This window comes from Haliaeetus leucocephalus, unplaced genomic scaffold, assembly GCF_000737465.1.
Source record: "Haliaeetus leucocephalus isolate CR32 unplaced genomic scaffold, Haliaeetus_leucocephalus-4.0 Scaffold194, whole genome shotgun sequence".
Classification (NCBI taxonomy): domain Eukaryota; kingdom Metazoa; phylum Chordata; class Aves; order Accipitriformes; family Accipitridae; genus Haliaeetus; species Haliaeetus leucocephalus.
This window is the reverse complement of record NW_010972630.1, coordinates 518,201-539,976: the sequence shown is the minus strand read 5'-3', so window position 1 is coordinate 539,976 and position 21,776 is coordinate 518,201.

Genomic DNA, 21,776 nt, shown 5'->3' with positions numbered 1-21,776 from the left:
CGTGCTAGGTCATCCCAAGTGTTTGTCTCACCTCAGAGTCTGCCTCCTACAGTGGCTCCACAGCAGCTGCTTGGGGAAGACTCAGTGAGAGAAAACATACCTTGTGCTCTTCAAAGTATTTCCTGAGTCAGAAGCTGCAGAGCTTCACCACTGCTCATTGGATTCACTGCATTTTGTCACTTTTCTTTTTAATCCCTTAAAATACTGACTACTACAACACTTTACAGCAAGAAATACCTTAGTGAACTATGTTACGCTGAAAAAATACTTTCTCTTGAGATTATCAAATCTGCTCATGGGTGATTTCATTGGTGCCCTCTAGTGTTTAAATTGAGAAAAATATTTAGTAAGTATTTTCTTAAGCCTGGTAATAGACAGCCCTACCAGAGGGGGATGAGTGACTGGACCTGTTGGTCACCAATGCAAGAGAGCTAATGAAAAACATCAAGACTGGAGGCAGCCTGGGTTGCAGTGATCATGCATCGGTAGGGTTCACAGTCCTCAGGGATACGGGACAGATGAAGAGTAAAGTCAGGACCCTGAATTTTAGGAAAGCAAACTTCCAGCTGTTCAAGGAGTTAGTCAATAGGACCCCCTGGGAAACTGCCTTCAGGGACAAGGGAGCAAACCAGAGATGGCAGATCTTTAAGAGCACTTTCCATAAAGTGCAAGAGCTCTCAATCCCCAGGTGTAAGAAATCAGGAAAGGAAGGCAAGACACCAGCATGGCTGAGGCAAGACCTGCTGGTCAAACTAAAGGGCAATAAGGGAATGCAGAGGCAGTAGAAGCAGGGACAGGTGTCCTGGAAAAGTACGAGGATGGTGCCCATTTGTGTTGGGATGGGGTCAGGAAGGCCAAAGCACAGCTGGAGCTGAACTTGGCAAGAGATGCAAAGGATAATAAGAAGGGCTTCTACAGGTATGTCAGCCAGAAAAGGAGGGTCAAAGAAAGTGTACCCCCCTGATGAACACGACTGGCAAAACGGTAACAATGAATGAGGAGAAGGCTGAGGTACTCAACAACTTTTTTACCTCAGTGTTCACTTGCAATCTCTCCGCCTACACCTCTCCGGTAGATGGACCTTACGGCAGGGACTGGAGGAGCAAAGTCCCTCCCACTGTAAGAGAAGATCAGATTCAAGACCACATGAGGAACCTGTATCTGTAAATCTATGGGACCTGACAAGATGCAGCCCAGAGTCCTGAGGGAACTGGCTCATGTGTTTGCCAAGCCACTCTCCATGATATTTGAAAAGTCACAGCAGTCAGGTGAAGACCCTGGTGACTAGAAAAAGGGAAACGTTGCACCCATTTTTACACAGGTTAGAAAGGAGGACCCTGGGAAGTACCGACCTGTCAGCCTCCCCTCTGAGCCTGGGAAGGTCATGGAACAGGTCCTCCCAGAAGCTATGCTAAGGCACATGGAGGACAGGGAGGTGATTCGAGACAGCCAGCATGGCTTCACCAAGGGCAAGTCCTGCCTGACCAACCTAGTGGCCCTCTCTGATGGAGTGGCTACATCAGTGGACAGGGGAAGAACTACAGATGTCATCTATCTGGACTTCTGTAAGGCCTTTGATGTGGTCCCCCACAACATCCTCCTCTCTAAATTGGCGAGAGAAGGAATTGATGGATGGACTATTTGTTGAATAAGGAATTGGCTGGATGGTTGCATCCAGAGAGTAGTGGTCAATGGCTCAATGTCCAGATGGAGACCAGTGATGAGTGGTGTCCCTCAAGGGTCTGTGTTGGGACCAGTACTGTTTAATATCTTCATCAATGAAATAGGCAGTGGGATCAAGTGCACTCTCAGCTAATTTGCGATGACACCAAGCTGAGGGACAGGATGCCATTCAGAGGGACCTGGGCAAGCTCAAGAATTGGGTGCATGTGAACCTCATGAAGCACAAGGCCAAGTGCAAAGTCCTGCACCTGGGTCAGGGCAACCCTCAGTATCAATACTGGCTCGGAGATGAAGGGATTGAGAGCAGTCCTGCGGAGAAGGACTTGAGGGTACTGGTGGATGAAAAACTGAATGTGAGCCAGCAATGTGCGCCCACAGCCCAGAAAGCCAACCATATCCTGGGCTGCATCAAAAGAAGCGTGACCAGCAGGTCGAGGGAGGTGACTCTGCCCCTCTGCTCTGCTCTGGTGAGACCCCACCTGGAGTAATGTGTTCAGCTCTGGAGTCCTCAGCACAGGAAAGACATGGACCTGTTGGAGCGGGTCCAGAGGAGGACCACAAAAATGATCAGAGGGATGGAACACCTCTCCTGTGAGGAAAGGCTGAGAGAGTTGGGGTTGTTCAGTCTGGAGAAGAGAAGGCTCCAGAGAGACCTTATTGTGGCCTTTCAATACTTAAATGGGGCTTATAAGAAAGATGGGGACAGACTTTTTAATAGGGCCTGTATTGATAGGACAAGGGGTAATGACTTTAAACTAGAGGAGGCTACATTCAGACTAGATAGAAGGAAGAAATTTTTTATGACAAGGGTGGTGAAACACTGGAACAGGTTGTCCAGAGAGGTGGTAGATGCCCCATCCCTGGAAACATTCAAGGTCAGGTTGGATGGGGCTCTGAGAACCTGGTCTAGTTGAAGATGTCCCTGCTTATTGCAGCAGGGTTGGACTAGATGACATTTAAAGGTCCCTTCGAACCCAAACCATTGTATAATTCTATGATTCTATGATTCTATTTTCAGTCAAACCATGATCTTTTGTCAGCTCTGAGATACTTCTTTGTTAAGATGAAAAGTCCCACTCTGCTCAGGCTCTCTTCATGTGGAAACCTATCTCCCTCCATCTTTGCCACTCATTTCTTTATACCTTTTCTGTTTCCAGCATATTCTTTTTAGCAGTGAGAAAGGAACTGTAAGCAGTATTCAGGATTCATTAACAAAATGGATTTATAAAGAGGTATAACCACCTACATTTTCTTTATTCCTTTCCTAATAATGCAGAGCATTTTGTAATGTTCTGATTCCCACTGAATTAATGCTTTCGGAAAACTATCCACACTGACTAAGATTTTATTCCCCGAGTGCTAAAAGCTCAATTAAGCCCATATTTGTATATAAACTTAGTGACTTCTTTTTCCTGTTAACTGTTTCCTATCTTGTGGTTGTCCTTCCACCACCCAAATGTGTGGGTTTGCATTTCCTTTGCAGCCGGCTTTACTCTTGACTGTTGTGGATAACAATGCTGCTCACTTTGTTGCTTCACTATGCAAGGCCTTTTCCAAATCACTGACAAATAAACTGAACACCTCAGGTTCCAGTACTGAACTTCTTGGGACTTTCTAAGTAACTTGTCTCCAAGTATTCCTAACTTTCCTCTTGTATCCTCTAACCAATTACTAGTTTAGAAGCACAGGAACTGCTGTTTTACAGACAGAAGAACAGTTCTTGTCCCCAAAACCTTACAGTTTTTCCCATATCCATAATGAAGTGTTGAGTGTACAGAATTAAAAAAAGGCAAACAGTTACATTCAATAATAAAACAGGATGACTGACTGAATGGGTGACAAAGATTGGAGAATACTACAGACAGTACAGTGTGTCTGTGAGAAAACAGTAGAGCAGGCTAAAATATGATCCTGCAGTTTGTTTTTAGGCAAAAGTCCCACAGGTTTTAGTGGATCTGTGTGCATTGTGACCCCAGAAAACTCAGGAAGACCAAAACCATAAACTGGTCAGAAGGCTGGAAGGAAAAATAATGTGACACAGCATTCCAATGTGTTTATGAAGAGACCACACACACAACCCCCCCTTACCATGGGTATGGCTCATTCCTCTGACAATAAAGCACGCAGTGGAAATTTCCACTGCAAGTTACAGCACATTTCCACCCTTTAACCCTACACATACTGAAGTTTTGCAATTCTTTATGGTAGTTGAAACGTATAACCTTTACTTTACTAAAGATAACTAATCTGCTTTTAAAATCTAATCTAATCTAATCTAATCTAGTCTAATCTTTCTTGTTTAATAAAAAAATACTTTTTTACACTTCTATATTGTAGATACAATAGTTTGAGTGATGAGCAGCCATCGTACCAAAATCATAAATATTTGTTTTAAATTGAAATAATTTTACATGGGTCTGCATTTTTATAGATAAAATTGGTAGTTATATGTATGGCAGATATGAGTATTTTTAGGTTTTAATTAATAGTTGTTAATATGTAATAAGTTGTTTGTTTTATTCACAGCAAATCATTTCCACTCTGAGCATGCTGATTAGCAGGACACTTTGTGAACAGAAGACAGCTCCATTGCTGTGTTTGATGGGCACAGCTTTTTAAGCCTGTGCAGGTCAGTACTGCCACCTAAATGCATCCCCATAAGCCTAAATGTGCATTTATGAACCCCCAAATATGATCATTTTCTTATCCTAAAAGGGTTATTATTTAAAGCAGCTTGGATTAAGAGAACATAGCAGATGGGCACAGAAGACATAAGGAGAAATAATCAGGAAAACAGAAGAGCAAAAATAATTTCTAGCAAAATGTTTTTTAAGGTGATATTTTGAGAAAGAAGAGAATAGAAGAACTAGAAATGAGAATGGTAATGAAAACAAGAGTGTTCTGGAGTTGCTAAGAAGGAAGAAAAAATTATATATGGTTTGGACATATGAGACAAGGGAAAAGGAAGGCGTGCTTGTTTTTTGAGATACAATGGCCAGATGATAAAATTTCCCATGATTCCTTCACGTTTGTTTGGTTTTTTTCCCCACTATTTTGCTAAGAAAACTCCTGGGCCACCTAAGCTCACCTCCCATCCCATTATGAAAAGCTTTCATGTGGTGGTCTTGACTGTGTCTGTACTGTGACTCCTCTTGCTGCCTTCCTTTACTGTGCTGCGTGAACACAAAGCATAGTAAGGGAGAAATGAGAAGGTGGCAAGGGTAGTAATGCAGGGACTTACTGTTCCCAGACAAGAGTCTTTTTCCCTGGGAGTCTTTGATAGCAGGATTAATTTAGTTCAGGTCTGAGGTATGAAGTCTTAACAAAGATCTGTAAGCTGCCTGCTCCTCAGACATAACCAATTTGTCTTCCTTTTATCTGAACACTAGTGATGGTGTTATGTCTCTGCCTAGTCTTATGCATTCAGTGCTTAGTATTTGAAAACATCTGCAGTTTTGCTAGAAATGTGATCTCAATTTTGACGGACCTTTGTAAGCCTTCTACATTTTAGACTTTCCATTTTTGTGTGAACTGGGAGATTTATATTTCTTCTTCCTTGCCTCACGTGTTTAAGCAGTTCATTGCTACTTCTACTCCTTTAGCATCCCTTTTCTTACCATTCTCAGTTGTATATCTTTAGAGCAAGCCTCAGTTAGACTGTGAGTTTCCTACTGCAACATCTTTTTCTTGAGCTGATCCTTTAAAAATGTTGTCTCTGAAAGCCATGTTCCCATCTCTCTAATTGGCCATGGTCTTCCCATATTTGCAGTTTCCATCTGCCACCTCATTAGATTCAAGCTTCTTGTCCTTCATAACTTCTTGCAATTCATCATTTTTTTCTAGCATGAAGAGATTTCCCTATTACCCCATGTCAGGAACAACTTTCAGGCACAAGGAATTGTAAGGCCCGTGTATTTGCCTCTCAAATCTTGCAAAGACTCTGAATCTAGGCAGATTGTTCCTATTGCTTTGGAGAATACTGAGGATAAGGGGGCTATCTGTGTATTGTTGTTACTGTCACATTACAATAGAGTTGCAAGTCTGTGTTACTCTTTGCAGCTTTTTTTATTAACTTTCAGATGGCATAATACCAAAATTGGAATCCAAGGCTGTGGCTGGAATCTGACTTGTGCTGATTAGCTTTCCCATGCCCAGCACTTGAAAGGATGATTTTCAATAGATGGTTTAATTTATAAGATGAGAAAGTGCCCATTGTGGTAATGTAGGTTGATATGGAGCTTCATCACTGGCTGTCTTAAACTGCATGCTGTTTGAGTATATCCATTTTATTAAGGGACCCCATTCTGTACCAGTGACCCATGTCTATCATTGCTTATCAGTCCTTCGAACTGTCATCTATGGTTTTAGCAATGATAATTTTACCTTTTCTTCCAGAAAACTGATAATAGCAGTAAACAGTCATCAGGGAAAGAAATGATCTTATTCATATATTAATCAATTCTTAACCTTTGCAGTACTCTGAGTTTTGTGCTAGTCAAAACACGGTGCAGTACAGAGTCAGTTGTCATACCAGAGTGTCACAAAGAGTACTCCAATCTTGGAGTCTTAGCAAAGGAATGGTCAGTTGGGTTGTCAGGCTCTATTTTCATTATGTTGCTATTGATGGGCTATATTTTTAGCACCTTTTAAAAATTCTATGTTAAGTAAGCTGTATCAGTGATTGATTTTGTTAGAATCAATCTCAAGTTGATAAATATGTAATTATCTGGACTGCTCACCTTTTAAATACATGTTCAACACTAACTCTAGTTTCCAGTCTTCTGGAACTTTTCCAGTGTTCTAATAGTTACTGAAAATCAACAGCTATGGTTCAGATAACTCTGAACTCTCTAGCTCCTTAAAACTTTTAAATGCAAATTACATTGACCTGCTGACTTCCCCCCCCAGTATTTGTATGATATCTTTGCTTAGTTTTTGCATGGAAATTGTATAATTATCTTCCCGGAATATATAAATCATCTGCTTTTTTCCTCTGCAGATATAGCCAAGAAATAATAACTCTATGCTGCCTTCTACTAACATTCTACTATATCACTGTGGCCATGGTCTATATCCAATATTAGGAACCTATTCATTATTCCTAATGTATGAAAAATCTTGTTATTGTCCTTATCTCTACAGACCATAGATTTCTCCTTGGAGATGTTAGTTTCCTTACCATTTTTCTAAAGTTTCCAGATTTTAGTTTATTTTTCTTGCTCACAGAAGAAAAATTTCCTGCTTCTTCCATTTGTGTATATATTTTTTAATATAAATACAGATGTACATACAGATCCTTGCTGCTGTCACATTTATCTGAAAATGCCTTTGTCTTCCAAATTTTTCTTGATATCCTTAAAATGTTTTCTACTACCATTTGCATTTTTCTCCCAGGCAGCTGATTCATTGATTTTTAGCAATATAAAATTAGACTTTTAAAAACGCTGATAGATGTATAAATACATGCATGTATATTAGTAGATTCATTTTTCTTCTGTACGCCTATGAAAATCTGCCCAAATTAGAGTTCCTTGCCACTTAACTACTGCTACTTTTTCTTTAATTGTCCAGGTCTTCTTTATCTGTGCGGTGTCTTCAGAGTTACAAAATTGTTACTGATAATCATTGTTATTAATAATTATTGTTACCACTATTTCATTAGTGATACTTAGAAATTAAAAGTTGGAAAAATAAACATGGATACATTCTGTTCACACTAGGAGTGGGTATACTCCATTACCTGCATTTAGACTTCATGATGTTATTTATATGTTTCTCAGATTGAAGTCACTTGTGATAATACAGCTTTCTAGCCTACACATTACAGACTGGTTCTTACAGTGATGATCATCATGTTTACTATTGTGTTAGGTATCAAGCCCCACACAGTATATTGCTTTGTTTATCCTTTAGGACATTGATTTGTAAGCATTCAAGAACCTTTTTTCTAACTTCTCAGTGACTTGGAAACGGGTAATGCCATTTTTGACATAGACTGAGATTCTCCTTCCGTTTTTTGCACACTTGATTCTTCCTAAATAGTTGAGACTGAATGTGAAGTGGAAAGTTACAGGTATGCCTGAGAGTAAACCTTCCAAATTACAGGCTGAGGTCAGGTGAACTGTGAGCAGTATCCTAACAGTTCTTTCAAATGAGAGCAAACAAAGCTTCAGACCTTGTAAAATATTTAAAGCTGTGTGAAACTCAGCAGTTTTTGTTGGCAAGAGTTCTGACTTTTTTCTGGCTGCAGTTTGCATAAGGTTTGCATACACTGAGAATTCATACAAAAATGTAAGAGGAAACTCAGCTAAAAGCATCATGTTTTTGATAGAAACCTCAAAGCAAATATTCTTGATGACTTTCACTAAAAATTCAATTTTGGCATAAAAAGTACTCACACCTTTGTCCAGGTTTGTCAGAAAGTTTAGAGTTGTGTTTTCCTTGTCACAGATGTAAGGCCAAAATTCAAGTTGTAAGGAAAACAGATGAATCCTATCAAATTGTATTAATTTAGAAAATTTGACAGCTCTGAAAATATTGCTGCCATTTCCTTTGAAAACTGGGACTCCCCAGTCACCCTCATAGTACCATTGTGGAGATTTTTCAGTCTCATATCAGCCCTTAGTTTGATCTGTAGGAAACAGAATCATAGTATTAAATTCTTCTAAGAGTGATTTCATCTGGCTGTGCAAAAGAATAGAGAAGGGAATACCAGCTTCCTTTAACTCCTCAATACAACAGCTTTAATTTGGTAAAGAGGTAAAGTTAAAGTATGTGTCTTTAGATTTCAGCCCAAAGAGTTTCATTTATTACAATAAATGTCGTGAATATAAAATCACTGAATTCAGTAATCTCTGAAACAAAATTAATTCAAGCTTTTTGTCAGTTCTTGGACCGGTATAAGGTTCTTTGTCACGTGCTTTCTTGCACTCTCAAATACAAATTGACATCTGCTGGGGATGAAACAATATGGAAATTGGGAGGCATATATTGCATACAGCTTCCTTCTACAGGCTTCTTTGGGTTCAGTAAACCAGACCCATAAAAAAGCTATGTATTTCAGAATGTCAGAATAATCATTATCACCTTCATAACAACAGATGTGGGAACAATACAGAATACCTGCCCTGCCTGCTCCAGTTGATGTCACAGTCAAAATTGCCACTGACTTTTGTGAGCATAATATATGTCTTTAAGCTAAAAAATAAGTATATTATCTTGGCATCTTTCAGCACAACTTTCCACTGCTCAGACTTTTTATAACATGTTCCTCTCCATGCAGTTGAAGCAATTAATCATCAGATACAAAATCTACTGCTTACATATCTGAATGTTTTCTTCTTTCCCTTATACCAGTAGAAATAAACTTTTTAAAGAATTTAAGTAGCAGTTACAGAGTGGTTGTGATGCCTTTTTTTCAGGTTGGAGGTCTCTGGATGCTGGGGAGGGTGGTTGTGTGGATGCCAATCTCTTTTGGGTTTTGCAATTAAATTACTGTTAAGGCTGATTAGGAAAGCTCCAGTGTGGCAATACAGTAGCAAAACGTCCCTTGCAGTATAGCAGATAAATTGTTCATTATTAAAATAGTTTTCATGTAAACTAGTAAAATGCCCATAAATTAGAGATAGAGTGTTCCATTTATAAACCACTGCATCCTCAACTTCCTGAAGGAAAACTGAATGGGAAAGCCAGGATATGTTTCATACAAGACCATGCTACTTCTTAATGTCAAGTAAAAGGTGTATGAAACCATGTTTCTGTAAAGCCTAGAAATACTTTGTCCTTTCTGGAAACTGTTAACATTAAAACAAACCAGTTTCTGTCATTGAACAGTTAAAAATCCAATCAGTTCCTTACTTCACTTATGATTTTCCTGCCCAGTTGACATTCTCTAACTAATCTGGACTTTGTAAATTTTAAAAGATATATGTGGAAGTTAGAAAACACTTGATTAAAAGAATATTGTGAAAACTGATCTCTCTCTAAAGAGAGAAGTTTACAGTTGTCTAGCAGCTTGTTATTTGATTTTTAAAAACATTTTCAAATTTTAAGGGACAAGATTATGGTGAGATGAACAAGGAAAATCAAATGGAGTAAATGATTACAATTAGAAAGGCTGCTAAGAATCCTGTAATAACTACAAGAGAGTGTAATTTTTTTTTAAGGCTTTAAAAAATCATTTATAAGGGAAATGCTCTATATCTGGTCTTGAACTTTATCATTTTTAAGTTTTTAAAACAAAATGGATGGATGTCACTGTATTTAAATGTATATATTAAAATTGTATATATTGGTTGCATCATATTGGTATGTTTATATTGATAGATTTAGTCTCTTAGTGAGACAAAGACTGCAAAAGTGACAGAAGCGTAAGAGTAATTTATAAATAGATATTATGACATTCAATAAAATAAAACTTCCTTCTTGCAAGGGAATTTTAGAAGGCCCATCTTCTCAACATGTCTATTAAAACAAAATACATCTAGAATTACTGGCTATATGCCATTTTAGAAAGATAGTAAACCAAAACCTGTTTTAAAGGTTTTAAGTCATCAGGAAAAAAACTTAAAAAACATAAGCATCCTAAAATTCTTGTAATATTTACAGGATTGTCAGGTGAAAAATCTGTAAAATGGCACAATATTCAGTGTGCCAAATTTCAGGAATTATGGCTTCATCTGGAGGTGCTCAATTAGGAGGTATGTACTTAAAAACTGTGATACTGATGCAGAGTTGTCTTCATCCTTTATTCTTGTTGCTTCTTACTTTAAATTTATTAGAAATTGTCCTTACAGGTATCAAGTGATGGTTGTCTTGTGAATATTGGCCATATATTATCGGCTTTTCTCCTTTGTGAACTCTAAAGGACAAAGGCAGTGAATAAAAATTTTTTTACAAAGCCATGTTGAGATTTCTGTGTTTATTATTACCGTAGAAAGACTCTCCCTTCCCTTCTCCATAAGTGTGCAGCTGATCTTTGTCACATTCTTCTTGCTTCTGGCATCATGCCCCAATTAGATCTGTTGTCCACCTTGGCTGTGTGCTCAGTTGTACCCTCTCACTGTGTCTATCTGTGGTTCAGGAGTTCTAGCAACCACGATTGCATCCCGAAGTCTTTTGTTTGCCCTGTTGTAATTCTCTTGTCCGCTGTTCAGCAACCTTGGACTCCCTGTAGCTGGGGCTCTAGGTTACATTGCCGTTGTCCTCCCTTTGCTTAATTATCTATGTTGTGATGGCTGCCCAAATGCTCTTAACTTTCTCTTCTTTCCACTCCTTCAGCCTATCCAAAACCACCCTTTCCTCCATCTAGAGTATTCAAGTTCCTTTTCTTCTCTTTTTCTGACATCAGTGGATGGTTCATTTTCCATACCACCTTAGTTGATTTAAGCTGGTTTTTAAACTCGAAGTTGTCTTTCTGCTCATTTGTGTTATGTGGTTAAGTACAGGTGGTATCAATCCAAGCAGTTAAGCTGAGTATTCTTCATGCAGGGTTAGGAAAGAAGCAGCTGACTTTCATCTAAGCAGAGACCAAACTTTTCAAATGTTATTTCACTCTGAGTGGGACTTTTAGTCAAATACTTAAAACCAACTAATTATAGAGCTGCTATTTTAAATTGTGTAGACAAAGAAAATTACTTCACAACTATTGTTGGAGCCAATACTGTGTTTTGAAATTTGTGCAAATGACAAACTGTACAAAAAGAAAACTGAACATACTTATTTCTGACAGCTGGCAGTGTTAGTCATGAGCTGAAGTTGAAACTTCTGACATAAATGTATTGGAAGTGGAGAAACTTATTTAAGGATTGAAAGATCAAAGATTGTCTCCTTAACTAGATGTCTTTTATGAATATTTTACAAGGAAATATTCACCAACAATTAAAACATAGGCAGTTAAGCTTTTTTCATATGTGCTAAAGCTTATTAATATATAGTACTACTTTTGATAACTGACTTTCTTTTATGGTATAACTTTCACCTCTTGATGTTGAAAAATTAGACATAAAATGTACTTCAAACAGAGTCAAGAAAACTAAAGCAAGTTGTTTAAAATGTGCCTGAAACACAGCAAAGAGTTAAACTGAACCTCTCAAAACTGTTACAGACTCTAAAGCTAATATATTTGAAGGCCCATAGAAGCAGTACATGTAGGTGGCTAGCTACATTACATATAAATGGAGGCAGGAACCAGGAGTTATATTGTCCCAGAAATATCATCTCATCTGGAAGAAAGCCCTTATGATGGGAATCCAGTAGAGCCTGACACTCTCAGGCAGGCTTTAACACATTCCTTCTGATTTTAAGAGATGGTACTGCCAGACTGGACTGAACCACATGGAGCATACTCCTGGTGCAAACAGTGACTTCAAGAGTGAATACTTCACAGTGGCAGTCTGAATATTCATGTGGTTTTAAAAAAATCCATTTAAAATGGATCTAATTAAAGAGCAGAGAGCTAACAAATACAACCTCACTTTTGAATTTTAAATATCAAATACAACAGGCTGCAGAAGATCAAAATTAATGGCTTGACCAAATTGTGGCATTTGATTTTTAGCAAGTAAATTTTTGGAAGATCTTTTCTTAAATGTTCCATGTGAATGTGATGATGTAAATTTGACTCCATTTCAGATTCTTCCCTGCTTCAGGGGGTGTAATGGTTCTTGCTTCTTTGTATCATTTACTTTCAGATCCTCTCATGCAAGAACTTAGGTGAACTAAAGCAATGGAATGAAAAGCCTTAAAAAAGTGTTGAAGTAAAATCACAGTCCTGAAAAATCAAAGTAAAAAAAATGCACTTAACAGTTACACATAAAGAAGACATTTAGAAAATAAATAGGCGTTTGTATTATTACCTTTGAACTTTCTACATAGGTGAATTTCACTGGGTATTATAATAAACAAGAAGCTCAATTTTTCGCTGTATAAATGGGTGTGACTTCACTCATTTCCAGGGGAGTTCTCCTATCAACATACAGCATATGTGCGGTATAAAAACTTGAAAATTTAGCTGGATCCAAAAAAACCTGCAAACCATTACTGTCTGTCTTGCACATTGTAGCAGAAAATAAGTACTCCAAAGAAACTTTGATTTTAATCTAATACTGAGGATTTGACAGAAAGAAATTAGATTTCTATCAAGTCACTCAGGATCTCACTGTTTGTCATTTTATGAAGCTCTTTAATCAGTTAGAGATGTTAACCTTTTTTTCCTTATGTCATTATTCTTTTTATTGCTGTTAGCAATATACCTGGTTACAACTTAGTCACAAATGTCAGCACAAAATGAGAAATCCCTGAGCCACCTTTAAAGATGAACTTTGGAAGCTCAAATTGACAAGAAAAGCTGAAGTTATAATGTCAGTTACTTCATATCATCCTAGATTTTGGCTTCACAAATCAGCTATATTAGGGCTGTAAATCAGCAAAGAACTTAAGGATATGCTTAGGTCTTACTCATATAAATGAGATTTAAGCATGAGCTTATGCTGTATGTATAGATACATATGCATTTAAAAGCTGTGTCACATAGGGATGATTTGTTGAACTAGAACTAAATCAGCATTCTTTTCTAGTGTTTTAATTTAGATTATATTTTTTCTGATTTACACTTTAGAAATTATTTTTAGGATGGGTTAATTTTTCAGCAGTCTGCTAGCAATAAGAGTTAGAATCTGATGTCTTTACGTGCACTGAATAGTATCTTTTCTGTGTTATTTATTTTACATATTTGAGATTAAAAATAAAAAGTCTGGCTAGGCTAGAAATATTTTTGTATAGTTTAAGACTGTTGTATATTTATCCAAATGCATTCTATGACTGTCTTTCAAAAAACCCTGTACAACTTATGCAAAATGATATGTAATATAAACCTGTTGCACACAGAGTAAAAATTTTTTTTTTCTTTATTAGGAAAAAAAAAAAAGAGAATGCCCATAAAAGCATAAATATTTGGCAACTGAACTGCAGTAATTTAGTAATGTAGACTACTTCCATCTTTCATTTTCATGATTTGTGTTGAGAAGGCATTTCATGAGGGCATTGAAAAATCTTGTTTAGAGCTATGACTTTTTATGATGTTAATAGATAATGTAAAGTTATATATTTGAGGGTAAGAAGGTGAGTAAGCCTCAAATATTTATTCCTATAAGATGTCCTGTGTTTAATATCATTTGTGTAAGACAGGTTTCTGATCTGGTAAACCCTAAACCTGGATTTAAAAAAAAGAATAGTACCAGTAAATGAGAAAAACCTTTTCATTCCACAATGAGATTATAGCTTTAATTAGTAGTATTAGAATTGACATTTATAACATATCAAACTACATTTTTGCAGTAGACTGTATAAATAAAATATTTTCATCAACTTTACATTTGCCTGCATGGCAGATGTGCTGATTATTCTGCACTTGTCTGGAAAAAAACTTCAGAAAGTTGATATGGAGCCAAAATATGCATGGAGACTAGTAAATTGCCAATTGTAACATTTTTTGCCAGCAGCTTCCTTAGTCAAGCAAATCAAGTACCATTCTATCAGCACTAAAATCAGACAGCTTGAGATTCTGCTGCCATTTTAAAATTTTCCCTAAGCAAAGACACTGTAGTGGAAAATCCCCAGCTCAGAGGTGGGGATAGAGAAAAAGTAATCATTTACCTGTCACCATGTGTGCCTGTAACTAGCACCAGCTTTCCAGGTACTCCAGTCCCCTGTTACAGAATTCAAGTGTGGAAAAGGATCAGAAACACATGAAACAGATTATAAACGAGACTGCTTTTCATAAAAGCTCATAGCTACAGTACAAGTACATTGTAGCCCTCAACAAAAAAGGTTTTGTTAATTTTTGTGCACGGAGAGGAATGACGAGGTTGTCATGCGTTCACCTTTCATTCCCCTTTGTGATGTAGTCTTTGGGCCCTCTGAAACAGTTGAGACATAGAAAAAACTTTTGGACAAACATCACACGGTAAGGTCAGGGCATGGCTGACCTCTGTGGTACATTACTGTAACTATGCAGTCTAAATACTTAAAAGACCCATATGTCATACAAGTACCTGCCCCATGTTCCCAAATGTGCAGTTCCCACCTGGTGAGATACCTCAGATCTATTAGTCTCTATGCTCTAGGAAAAAAAACATAATATTGAACAAAAGGGGATCCTTGAGGGTAATTTTTTCATATCATCATGGTCTCCATTATTTCCAGAATTAAATCCCAATACGTATTTTCTTGAGTGATATTTTGCCTCACTGAGTTTATCTTCATTGCAGAGTTCATTGGAATCATAATCTGAGTGTTGTTCCTGCCTTAAATCCATTCGCCCAGAAATCCTAACTCTTCTTTCAACTAGGTTGGCTGTTTCCTGCGGCATGAACTGGCTCAGAGCTCAAACCAGCACAATTCACTAGCAGCTAACACAACCATTCTGTAGAAGAGTTAGTGTGGAAGGCTCATTCCATTTACCATCGCTAGGCCTTCACCAGTAAGGGTACATGAGATCTTCCACGGTTCACTAGGAAGGAATGTGTTGAGTGGTTTGGTTAGCTGTAGTGCTGAGAACTTGGGGATTTGTTTCTGAAGGGGTAATTTCTATACAAGGGAAGGTAGTACCACCACAGGCAGAGCAGCTCAAGGCTTCCAACAACAGTCACAGCCAAACTCAGATCTAGCAGCTGAAATGATTGGAGTTGCCAGTCTTCTGCTCCACTGGTCCGCCAGAAATCACTGCCTCTGTAGCAGGGCTGTTGTTGCTGAAGGGAACTGTTTTATTTGTTTCTTAGCTGCATCAGTCCATAGGCCACTGTATTATCACCGACTATCACTGATTCAATTTTGCATTAATACGTGACCTCTAGACTGTGGTTGCTATGTTCAAGGACCAGTTGCTGGCTTCCTGCACAAGGCCTGGGCAGCTAGAAGGGGCTGTTAACCATAGTGGCTACCCTCTACCGTTATCTGCAGCACACTTAAGGTAAAGCCATCACTGATTTTAGTTTGTTGTAGAGCACTCTGCTGACATTTAAGTCAGCTGTCCATGAAACAGCTGTTTCATGAAAAGTTCAGCCACCATTGTATCAGGAATGGGCCAAACCAAAGGTGGAGATAACTTTGTCAGCTGTCTTTTTTCACTGATTGGGGCCCCAAGCTAGATGAGTTAACATGAGAAGATAATCTCATTATTTAATCCCACTTAATAAGACAGACACAGTGACTGACCTTTTCAAAATATGGCCCCTATTAGCTGCATGAATTTGCAGACTTGACTGCTATCCTGAAGACAATGTAAGAGCTAAAGAATTGCTGGGATTTACGCTTGTGGCGTTTCAAGTTTTGCATACACACGGGTACAGTTAGGATAAAGCCATTTGAAAATCAAAGTCATTAAGTTCGTACTGAGTAGGTGCTTTCCAGATAAACCTGTCCCATCATATGTTACGCAGGTGCAGTATGGAAAAAAGGGAACTATCAGTAAGCCTGACTTGTTATCAGAAGTTGCTCTTAGCCATTTGTAAGTCATTTATCATATGAAATTTCTTTCCCAGCTTCCTAGCACCTCAGTCAATTTAGCCTTATGGATGGTATGACTATTTAATTAGTTAATGGCAGAGTGTAAATAAATTAGCACAAGAGAGGCTTCACACCTTTCGCTTTGTCTTCTTCTGATGAACGTTATGCAGTGGATCCCATAATCAATCAGAGAAGCCTGCTATTTTGTAGCAAGCAAAAGTTTCCCAAGTTTCTCAGGCACAATCCACAGAGGGGTCCTATATAAAAAGAAGCCATACAGAAGTCATATAGAAAAAGAGTGGCTTTAAAAATGCTTTGTCAGTTTAACAGTACACAATAGAATGGCATACATTTGAATTATCTATGTATCCTGGAACCACAAGCGCTTTCTGTATTATTCACAAATAATGACTGTTATGACATGGGAAACAAGTCTAAGAATGGTTGAAGAATAATAGAACCATTGCACATCAGAAGCTTGAATACATAAATAATAAAATTGTTACAGAATTAATCACAGATTTTTTAAATTGCTTTTAACTTCTGGTCAGAACTGGGCACATTTCTATTGCTTTTGTATAGTTCATGCAAATGTGAAAGCTTTGGTGCAGAAATTAGCAGGTGCCATAATAATTTTTGTGGCCATTAAACAGCCTGGCTGGCTATATCTTATAAACATACTATAAATATTATCATTCCATGAAGCTAACAAAGACTTTCCACCCTTTCTTAATAGGGCAGCTTGACTATGAGATTATGTAAAGAAGGTACATCAGCAAAGATTGCATTTTAAGCTACCTGTTGCTATTTTAAATATGTGAATTATTTTGTGTCTGCATCATACACATCCTCTTAGTTAATTTATCCTTTGCAGAAACCTCCATGGAAACATTGTTTGTAACTGTAAATAGTATTTTAAGACTCTATTTCCACTTAGTGCCAGATCTTGTTCTTTTAGCTCTGGAGACAGATGAAGACTTCTAATGCACAGAATGAAGTGCTGAAACAGATACCATTTTTCTGAAGAAACCAAATGAAGAAAAATTCCTCAAAGATCATGACATTGAGCAGTTTGCAAGATGCTAAGATTTCACATGGGAGTGCCAAACACACACAGCCTACCATGATGTCTTCAGCATGGCATGCAGGTAACACAGTCATAAGCCTATTAGAAATGCACAAAATAGGTCAGGTCAGATAAAACTAGTGTAGTTACTTAAACTTTAATAATTGATTTTGGAATAATATTAAGCAGATCAAATTCCTGATTTGCAGCTGCGAATTCATTAAGCTGAATATTTATCTAGATGCTGTAATAATACGTACTAGCCATTTGATACATATGCTGACTTCACCAGTAAGCTGAATAAGCTAATAGTTTGCACCTTTTGATCTTCATAGTCAGGAAGACAAGCAATCAGCAAATCAATGTAAATTGCATATTGCTCAATTGATCTCAGTCAGGTATTCCTGCACACTTCTAAATATAGACTGACTGTGTTTCACAGTAAACAGTCAGAAACAATTGTGTGAATTAAATATAATGTTCTTTCTACTAGACAGAATTACTGGCTTCATATAAATAGTCATATGTTCCAGATGACAAGGTTTTATACAATTCTAATTGCACTTTAGAGCCTCTGTAGTAAAATGAATTTTAAAAAAGGAAATATTTATATAAAATTTCTTCTATGAAAAACTCTGTCTTTCAGGTTGCAGAATTCTCTCTGGGATTTGCAGAGGGGGATCTTAAATTTGGAGTGTCAGATCCTTCGGCAAAGTGTCATTGCAATGAAGTATCATTTTTCCTTTGTATGAGGGCTGTCCTTCAAGTTTCCTAGCTTAATACACATTTATCTCACAGGAAGCAAAATGCACTTTCTCATCAGCTTCTGGAAAGCAATGCCTTGCACCATTTTATAACCGCTCAAATCAGAAGTGTCAATATGCTCCAAAAGATTTGTAACGTAACTTTTCTGTCTGGAAAAAAATATCTACCTGTCTTCAAAGGTTTGACCGCTGAAACAGATGGGTTACATGGGGGATCCCTTCAGTTCTATAAATACAATCCCATGGTCCCTTACAAAGCAATGTTTTTTTGTGAGCTCTTTGTTAACAGATTGGATTTGTGTATGTTTGAACAATAACAACTGTCATAGGACTTTTACTTTGAACGAGTCCACTGGGTGTAATTTGTGTTGTGCCTTGCTATTTTTAATCACATGAATCTAGATTTTTCAATTTTTGAAGCAGCACAAATAATCCATTGTTCCTAGTAATGTATATTCTGCCACAATACAGCTGTATCAACAGTCTTGTATTTCTTTGCTTCTCTGTCTCTCACTTGAGAACACAATTTATTAACGGAAAACATGGTCTTATAGATAACTGGTACTCTGGGCAGTAGAAGGCCACAAACCAATGCATTAACCCAGTAGCAGCTAGAATGAGAACTGAGGCTGCAAATTCCCTGTTCTTAGCAATTCAAAAGTAGTAAAAGAATGTTATTTAAAAAGATGCTTTTTGAGTTAAATTTACAGGGAGATCATGTACCCAAAGTACAAGACTTACAAAAAGCAGAAGAAAGTAAATCTGGCACCAGTTTCTCTCTGTCATTCAGACATTTATATGTGAAAAAGGAGCAGTAGCCCAGAAGGAAACAGGAAAACACTAAAGATCTTACTTTGGCTCTCTTTATGACTGACATTCTCTGGAATATACAAAGACACTGGAACTACTGATATGATTAAGGAATATATATTATTCACATTTATTAAGCACTCCGGAACTGAAATCTGTTTCATCAAAAAAGCACGAGATATTCCTGATATATTTATAATTGACAATGAGAACGTACATTCAGCCTTCTAGTTAAACTTGGGCAATACTCACAGGTAACATTGACTCCCTTTATAAAGGAAGCGTAAGAGAGAAGGAGATGTATCTGAAAGTGATTGGGTATGTCTCTGATAGTTGCTACTGAAGAACCTAAACAGACAGGTAACATTTAGAACCTGATTGTGTCAGCCGGCACAGGCAGGACGCAGGAACAACCACAAAACCATGGATGGAATGCGAAGAGTAAATTTATTATTGTTATCTCGCCAACCAGGGGATCCCCAAAGCAGCACTCGAGCAGAAGCACAGAAGCAGGGACGCAGGCACCAAAGAGCTTGGTCCATGCCGGAGGACCACCAAACCTGCTCTTTTTGCCTGTATTTCAGGCATTTGCGCAGGTGTAGTATACCACTGTTCTTTGCTCTTTCCCACAGCAGGGCAGGAATCTCAAGCATGTTTGATAGGGTGCCTCTAAGTCTATCACAGGCCTATGTAACTAAAATACAGATGTTCTACTTGTCCCACACACGAGGCTAAACAACAATTAGTATGCTATATGTGTTTTTCTACACCTCAGCTGCAGGTCACTTGAGTGTGTTTATAATCCTCCTTGCCAATCTTCCATTATTTTCCCATGCTGATAAATCTATTTAAATGTATATGATAGAGGAATGATTAAATGGATTGGAAAAAATTAGTACAGTAAAGGCACCACAAATGTAAAACTAGTGAAACAGTAATAGTAGGGAAGGTGTATATGAAATCTATTCTCATCTTTCACATTAAAAAACAATAAAAGGAAAAAAATTGAGGGAATTATTTAAGTTTAATGACACAGATTTTCCAAACATTTCTATAAACTAAGGCTCTAGAGTTTTATCAGAGAACCTAAATAGTGGTATTTTACAATTAACTGATACATTGTGGTGCCTGTTGATGTCAGAGGGGATTTTTTCACTGACATCAGGGATGCTTGGATTGCTCCCTAACACCTAAAACTGCCAAATAAAATAGATGGTGCATATTAGTGAATGGCAGATCATAACGGATTGAGTCTGGTAACAATCTTTTTAATGAATGAAACATAGTTTAGCAGTTATTATAACATATGCTTGGAGTAGGTGTTCTATAATTTTTTTCCTAATGATTAATGGTTTGAGTAATATCAAACTGTTTTACAAGTACTAATTAATTTATTAATTATTCTGGTGGTTGTGGAGACAACTAAGCATTCTTTCAATTTTATATATGAGATACTGAGACAGGAAGCTTATTCATGAGTGAAGGCCAAGAACAGATGTCGGAGAGGAGCATAAAATGGCTTAATTCTGTGCAGAGACCTCACTCCACAGGAGTGAGCAAACAAGCAAAATCATCCCTCCTTTGTGCCTCTTCAATTTTCTATCTTTCCTTCCCGCTCCATACTCATTTTTCCTGTAAGGCTGCTCACCTTTTCAACTTCTATCCAGGAAAACAACTGTTGGGTTGAAGAGAACACTGACCACACAAAGATTCAGTAAGGAGGGGAAGATGTGGCTGTATGCCATACTCTAGCTGGAAAAGCTGTTAAGGAGCAAAAGAGGTTACCTAACTTCTGGCAAGCAAAATAGTATGAATGACTCAAAGTAGGATTCTGCAGTTTCTGACTGTCATTCAAAAGTCAAATACTGGCAAGCAACCAACCCACAATCACAGAATCAGAGAATGGTGTGGGTTGGAAGGGACCTTAAAGACCATCTAGTTCCAACCCCCTGCCACGGGCAGGGACACCTTCCAGCAGACCATGTCGCTCAAAGCCCCATCCAGCCTGGCCTTGAACACTTCCAGGCATGGGACATCCACAACTTCCCTGGGCAACCTCTTCCAGTGCCTCACCACCCTCTAAGAATTTCTTCCTTCTATCTAACCTAAATCTACCCTCTTTCAGTTTAAAGACATTACCCCTTGTCCTATCACTACATGCACTTGTAAAAAGTCCCTCTTGGGCTTTCTTGTAGGCCTCCTTTAGGTAGTGGAAGGCTGCTGTAAGGTCTGCTTGGGGCCTTCTCTTCTCCAGGCTGAACAACCCCAACTCTCACAGCCTGTCTTCACAGGAGACATATTCCATCCCTCTGACCATCTTCGTGGCCCTCCTCTGAACTCACTCCAACATGTCTATGTCTGCCTTATGTTAGGGGCCCCAGAGCTGAATGCAGTATTGCAGGTGGGGTCTCACCAGAGCAGAGGGGCAGAATCACCTCCCTCAACCTGCTGGTCACGCTTTTTTTGATGCAGCCCAGAATACGGTTGGCTTTCTGGGCTGTGAGCACAGATTGCCAGGTCATGCTGAGCTTCTCATCAACAACACCCCAAGTCCTTCTCTGCAGGACTGCTCTCAATCCCTCCATTGCCCAGCCTGTATTTGTGCTTGGGATTGCACTGACCCATGTGCAGGACCTTGCACTTGGCTTTGTTGAACTTCATGAGGTTTGCACAGGCCCACTTCTCAAGCTTGTCAAGGTCCCTCTGGATGGCATCCTTTCCCTCCAGCCTGTCGACCGCACCACACAGCTTGGTGTTGTTGGCACACTTGCTGAGGGTGCACTCAATCCCACTGTCCATGTCACCAACAAAGATGTTAAACAGCACCAGCCCCAATACCGAGCCCTGAGGAACACCACTTGTCACTGCTTTCCACTTGGACATTGAGCCATTGACTGCAACTCTTTGAGTGCGACCACCCAGCCAATTCCTTATCCACTGAGTGGTCC